This window comes from Ischnura elegans, chromosome X (assembly GCF_921293095.1).
Source record: "Ischnura elegans chromosome X, ioIscEleg1.1, whole genome shotgun sequence".
Taxonomy (NCBI): Eukaryota; Metazoa; Arthropoda; class Insecta; order Odonata; family Coenagrionidae; genus Ischnura; species Ischnura elegans.
Genome location: NC_060259.1, coordinates 16,928,507 through 16,936,007, shown reverse-complemented (window position 1 = coordinate 16,936,007; position 7,501 = coordinate 16,928,507). Strand labels below are relative to the sequence as shown.

At 40.6% G+C, this 7,501-nt stretch overlaps 1 non-coding gene across 1 annotated transcript; it reads left to right on the top strand.

Moving 5' to 3' along the window:
• The first annotated feature begins 3,012 nt into the window (after positions 1 to 3,012).
• Positions 3,013 to 3,085, top strand: Trnaa-agc. Its single transcript has one exon. It is a non-coding gene; the product is annotated as a tRNA-Ala (tRNA).
• The last annotated feature ends 4,416 nt before the right edge of the window (positions 3,086 to 7,501 follow it).

Below are 7,501 nucleotides of genomic sequence, written 5' to 3'. Positions count from 1 at the left end.
GCATGTTAAATATTATGTACAAAGAACACCATTACAGTAAACGGTGCCAATGCTGTTCAGGTTCATGAAAGGAGTTCTGTCAAGCTTTCACCACCCACCAATTGAGATGGCTGGCTTAGAGATTGTAGTTGCGGATATTAGAGGAAAATTATCTACATCTACCTAATCTCCTGTAAGCCGTCTGAATAGGTGTCTGGCGGGAGAAGTTCGTACTCAGAGGCCGTTACAAAATAATAATAAATCATGCACGTACGGAGTCCCACCTGGCATTTATTAAACTTAGTTGAATTACGGAGAAATTCGAATTCCTATACCCATCCGTTCAGAAAAATATCTCTCTTCATTTATCGTTCCTATCGGACCTGGAAATATAGTGAAGTTATAAGATGATTTTGTCTGAGTGGCTCTGAACACTGCTTCAGCAATCTATGCGTAGCGCGCAGCTTCCGAGTATCCGCGAAGCAGGCGATGGGAAAATACGGGTTTTAATTTCTTCTTACAGTTTCTCACAAACGACAATGATAAATTGGTGGCCGAGGCCATAATTCTGCTCGTGGCCTTCTTGAGACGGCGAGGATCACATTTGTCATTAAATGGCGACCAAGAAGTCACGTAAAACTAACATATAAACATAATTCTGAAAGAGCTTTTGCAATTTTAAAATTTCCTACACCTCCGAAATGGTATCAAATATTAGGGGTTGCTCAACTATGCAAACCGCCACCTAATCATCATTTCCGCCTCTCTTACACTTTCCAAATACCCTGGAGGCTGGCTCGCTGGGTACTATGTGGATGTAGATGTTTTAATCCTTTCGCGGAGATTCACAAATGGCCATTAGCTCTGATGAAAACGGATCAATGGAAAACATCTTCTACATGATGTTCCAAATTGCATTGGTATAAATGAAACTTCCTGCGCTAACGTTAAATGCACGAAATGTGCTGTCTTCGCAGAAAGTCTCGCGGCCTGGAGGAGAGCGCCTTCGAGACGAAAGCAAGAGTTGGTGCGGCTCCACTGGCTCGGGGGCGAAGGAGGAGGGGGATGGTAGGGGTCGGAGGGGGAGTGTGGCGCATTCGGATTGTGATTTGAGAGGACCGCTTACCGCATCTGGAGTCCGTCTTCGATGCAGTTCTCAAGTGCACGACTCGCTCCTTGCGCGGGAACTTTTCGGCCGACATCTGGTATTTCAAGTCCTGCCGTAGACAGATTTGCAGAAGTCGTGCCGTGGATTTAAATCCTATGGAAAAACCTCTGGGGAATGATGATGTAGGAACGTGAGGGATATACCGCGTGAAATAATGAAGCAGTAGAGAATCAATTGCTGGAGATATACGAATTAGTCCGGCGAAGGCCTTTATGACGTGAAAATGTTGTTAAGTACATGAGAAATAGACTGCAAGAGGTGACTGATGTCAGAGGTGAAGCCACAAAACGTTGAATAAAATCTTTGCAGCAAGTACTGTTCGTATCTTTTTTAAATTAAGCCTTCCTCTTCTCTGGATGATTTTAATGATGCAAACGCGTTTCGATGCGAGTAATTGTCCTCACACCTATTACAGTAAAAACCGCTAATTACGCATCTCTGTGAGCCGCGGTTTCGGTTACACCGGAGCCACAGTATTACGATTTCCCACCAAGAACGAAAGAAATTACAATGAAAGTGAGGAAGAAAAACGCAAAGTTGGAAAAGCTCTAGATAAAATTGTTGAGGTGATGAGGTGGCTTGAGAAACAAAGCGATTGAGATGGCATTCGTGTATGCATTTGCAAAGTGTAAAAACATACGTGATCGACCGAGTTTTAAATGAGGAAGTCCAAAGAAGAGTAGGAGAGAGAAGAAGCGTCATGAAAATCATGACAGGAAGACGGAATAACCTCATAGGCCATTACATCTTGGGACATGATGGCCTGATGAAGACCATCGTCGAGGGACAAGTAGGTGAGAAGAACGGAAAACGAATACCTCGAACAAAATATAAGAAACAGGTGAAGAAGGATGTGAAAGAGAAGAAATAATTGAGTGTGAAAAGAAAAGCTGATGGGAAAATTGAGTGGGGAGGAGCGTCAAAACAATCTTTGGATCGTAGACCAGTGACTATGATGATGAAAAACTTGTGTGACAGAGAAACGCTGTCAACTGTGGTGCCAGCAGAAATTTTCAGAAAATAGTAGTAACTCCCGCTATGGAAAATCAAGGACGATAATATTAACAATTAAATAATATTCTCAAATGATATTATGCAAATACACATTTAGTAAAATTTAGTTTTAGAGGTTTCCTCCGTATTTCCCGAGAAGTTATCTGGAGTAACGCGGGTTGACGATTACGCGAGCATAACCTCCACCCCCCCAGACCCGCACTATAAAGAGATTTTACTCTAATTTGAAACCTAACAGTTGGATATAGATATTGTATTCATAATATTACCATATGTGTACTATTTTTGGAGAATTTGGGTTTTCAAGGTGCCTATCGAATCCAAGTTCGCGGTATCCATCGTTTGCGGTCATAAAAAAACGCTGAATCAAAGCACATTCAACATGAATTTTTTGATAAATTATCATTTAGAAATTTTGTCAACTCATACCATGTACGTTACTCTTGGTTGCCCTGACTCCAAAAATGCAGTATGTACTACGTCCGACGGTTGGAATGACTTCATATGTCACTCCTTGGAGCCAGTCACTGGTAGAGTGATAATGTCAGCATAATGCAACCTTAATCTTCCAGTCCAAATAACATAATATGCATAACCTCATATGGCTCCGTCAGCTAATGCTAAACACCAACATTTCCATGCACGTCAAACTGCATTATAACTTTTTCATTGGAGTAACAAATAATTGAAACGAATAACTAAGTGGAGTAAGTAACGAAATAATAAAAAAAGTTGGAAAAGTGAAAATGTTTCTTAGTAAGCGCGACCCTCGCCACATGTGCCACAGTTTGGACTTGTGACGTCAACATCTTGTTCGGTAAAACCCATCCCGAAGTTCTCTCTGAGAAAATGGCTTGGTGGTGGAACTGGTTAACACGCCTGACCAGCAATCGGGTGATCCGGATTCGAAACCCGGCTAAGTCAAATATTTTTCTTGGCGAACTTCATCCGTTAGAGTATTTACAGCATGTTATTCCCCAATCCTTCAGGTACACAGCACTCTTTTCGCACGCACTCTCCGTTCAATGCTACGGCTTGACGCCACCTTGAAGGCAGGGCCTGCCTGCACGGTATCTTGCTACTGGTCTACGTCGGAGTCAACGTCATACTGCATCAATAATTTCTTCATCATCCCCGCAGCGGCGATGAAGAAACACGCGTTGCCCAATGGCTCGCCGTGCTTTCCTCCGCTGCCAGATCACTGTAGACATACGGCAAGAGCCCATGAATATCTTAGATAGCCTGGTTTTCGCCAAAAGAAAATCGATCACTAACCGTTGTTTGGAACGCACCTCCGTTACAGACGTCATTATAAGTGCCTCCGTATAGCGCGACCACCGATCGCAAGTCAATACAATTATATGAGACGAAGCGGAAATGTTTCTCAAGAAATGGCAAGTTTTTTCAATTAAAATTAGCAGAGAAATATAAGTGCTGCATTACTCCTTGAACTCACCACGTATATTTTGTCCTATTTTGCTTTTTCGATTTAACTAAGTTGTGCATATGGTGGCCAGTCTTGTTTGTGACGTACACAAAAAAAACTATACTTATATCATTCTTCTTTTAGCAGTAAGAATTATTTTTTTAAACACAACCTCGCGGTGCACAGTGGGCCAAAATCCAAAAAAGCTGGCCAAAAGTCGAAAAATGAAGTTAGCGCAAATCAACCAAAAACATTTGATATTCATTATTAAGCATGTACTCTATAATATAGGATACCATACAGAGCATGGAATACGTTAATATAATTTTTACAGCTGGTCAAAGTCGAGTATGTCTGAGTGATTTTAGCGACCAATTTTTTTCCGTTGAAAATAGCTTAATTTGTGGCTTTATTACAGAGTCGTTGTTAAGAATATTGGTTTCAAAGCATTTTTATCCATAAAATTGGTCTTCATAAAATGAATAAAGACAGTATTTGTCTCATTTTACTAGTTAATTTATATTTTTATAATTTTTCAAAAACTGTGTTGATTTTTCATTGAATTTCATGTTTAACGGTAATTATCGTTTGTTTCTACATCAGGCTACACGGAGTTATTTGCACTGTGAGATAGAAAAAAGCATATAGAATAATGTTTAGAATGCAGTTTTTACGATAACTTGCGATTATAATTTTAACAACCATATTTATGTGAATCCACCCCGGCCGCACGGTCCACTGTGGCGGCGGGACTAAGCGAAGAAAGGATATGATATCTGTGCATAAAGACTTCGGAATACTAAAAGTCCAATGACATTGGTCACTTGAATACATATTTTATGAATAATTGTCATCTTTTTTTTGCACATTATACTGTAAATGGCTAAATTCAACGGACATCTTGTCGCAAATAACAATTTATTGCTATATTGGTGACTGGCAGTTCTACGATTAGGTCATTGGAAGGTTTCTCAGCAGAATTATGGGAAAAAATATCTTTGAAAGGATTTTCTCAGAATTGTGAATTTCCCTCAAGCATCATGGGCAGGCTGCGGTCGAGAAGTTTAGGAAGGTCATGCTCGTGCAGCGGCAGGCGCCCGCGCCGACTGGTTGAGGATTTGCGACCCTCCGTACTTACTGGCCCGACCATGCTGGTTTTACAACCTTACCAGTAATGACTCTTTTCTACTTCCCCTAATTCATCGGTAGCTATTCCAAGTTATGCTTTTTACACTTTTTTGTCTCTTTTTGCCGACCCTTACCGCCACTTGTTCCGACAAATGGAATTCTTAGTTAGTGCCCCTAGGGGTTTTTCGGTTGTTTTTGCGTATCACATCCACCAGTTGTCCTAGAGAGAGTGTCGAGTGAACATCCACTATAAGACTGGATTGATCTGTTCAACGTCGGAAGCGCTTCAAATGAGGATATAGTTACCTACTTGTACCTCGGAACCAAAGCCTCCTTGCACCCGCCTCCGTTTCGTTGTGACTTCAATAAGTGTACTCCGTATCCATCGAAAAAGATTTTACTTTCCACTGTGGCGAGAAGCAGTTTGAAGTTAAGCAAAATTTTAATTTTTAAAATGATTCCTAGTTGGAGTCCGCATTTTTTTTTGCTATCCATGTAAGAATGATGATAGTTCGGCTGTCGATGGAAGTGATTACCTGATATTTTTTAATGTCTTTTTGATTCAAGTTTTTGACAGTGAAATTATTGGCTAATATTCTTTTAATATTAAATTTTTAAATTATTATGGTCTCTGCCACTGGTTTACATTTATGTTGCATTGCACTCAACTACTTATTATTTGCGTACCCTTTTCTGACGGTTTTACGCTTGGATCTTTGCGCGGAGGCCGCGTGCGGACGGTAATAAACCGCGCGCATAAGTGCGCGCTTACCTAGCCCTTTTCACTCGGCGGCTGCCCATTTGTGTACCCAGATTTGTTCTTTTACTTTGAACACGTGCAAATGTATCCAATGTATAAATTGAATATTCCCAAAATAAGCCGTCTATGCGATTGGCTCGCTCATTTCTAGCCGAGTCAGTTTCCCTTCAGTATTCCTTGTCGAATTGCCGAAGGACGTTCACAGAGTAGTTGCTCAGTTATGGATACAACGAAAGTGACTCGTCAAGATTTACATAATGTCGTCTTGGCAAATAGAGAGGGAACTATTCACAAGGTTTTAATACATGGAGCGGGAATCGTGAAATATGACATTCTTCCTATTGGACAGCCTTCCGAAGAGGCATTGGAAGCCCGAGACAAGGATTAGGACATCAGAAGATTAGAACAAATCGGGTAAAACATACAAGAAAAGTTGGCTTTTTCACTCAAAATTTACCTTATGCACAACTATTTGATATCTTTAACATTGTTAACAGTAGAAAAAATTCTATTTTTCCCTTGATATTTCCGACTCTAGCGGCTTTTGGCCAGCTTTTTTCGATTCTAGCCCACTGTGCGGCGTCTATCCCCTATGTTGCGGGTGGCACGCCGCACCTATAAGGGTGATGCCCCGCATGCTATAAAAACCGAATAAATCTGATTTTTGAATTCAGCAGCTCCATTAAAAAAGAAAAATTGTGGCATTATTGAGGCTTTTAGGAAAATAAAATATGCAAATACTTTTGATTAATTTTTACTATTATTCAAATGAATAGTACATGTCTACGATTCAAGAGCAACTGAAATGCTGGTTGTAAAACTATGCTTTGTTTTTGTCATTATATTATAAACATATACATGTAAAACCAAGAAATTTATCTAACATGGGCTATGTTTATCCAATTTTTATCGAAAAATACAAGTTGAACCGAAGAAATTCAGTTAGCAGAGACTTAATTTAGGAGTATTTTTTAGAATTCCAAAATACAAGTTGAAAAATAAATTAAGGTAAATAATTTAAGTTATACCTTGCTTAAGTTAAAAATTGCTGTTGCCTACAAACTTAGCATGGTAATGTTCAAAATATGTGTAAAAATAAATAAATACTACGTATGACCTTAGGTTTTTCCGGCGAATCAGGTGCAGAAAATTTCTCGGGTTTTCCACCGGTTGATGTTTTCCACGTCTCCCGACGTTTGGAGCAGCGACTTGCTGTTCATCCTCAGCGGATCTTCCGAAGATCCCCAGAGGATGATCCCCTGATGATCCCCTGAAGATCCCATGATTCGGAAGATCCCCTGAGGATGATCAGCAAGTCGCTGCTCGAAACGTCGGGAGACATGGAAAACATCAACTGGTGGACAACCCGAGAAACTTTTCTGCAATTAAATACTACACTTCACAAAAAATATTTTTAGTTTTAGGTTGTACACTTAAACAGTTATAACGGTGCTAAAAACGTGTTATTATTCATTTGAAATCGTTTTTCATTCCGTGCGGCGTATATCCCGCATAAGAGAAATGCGGCACGTGTACCAAGTTCGGCGTCTATCCCTTTCTCTCTTGGTGAGACGCCGCACCCCGTGGCTCTATGGCCGATGAAGCCAATAAGGCGCAACTAGATTGAAAATATTCCGAAAAGAACTTACTGTTGGTGCAAACCTCAAACAATCGTAATATAGCAGTAGTTCAACGTCCGATATGAAGTTAGGGCAAGGAGAGGAAGATTTTGAAGGTAAAATACCATACTTATGTCAGTATTTGCACTTTCAAATTTGTAAAGCCAATGGAAAACAGACGGGGCATCCACACATATTCCCTGGCAACTACTCTGCATTGGGCATCAGCCCACAATCTGCAGGGAAAGGCCGAAACTAAGGGCGTGCGCACTCCACCCCGCATGCGGCGATTTACTCTCCCCGATTTACTCGGAGTAAATGTTCGCGTCGCCACCACCCGGAGCAAACAACTCCTAATATCCAGCTGGCAAGGTTTCAAAAGTACACGTTCTATTCATTATAGGTAC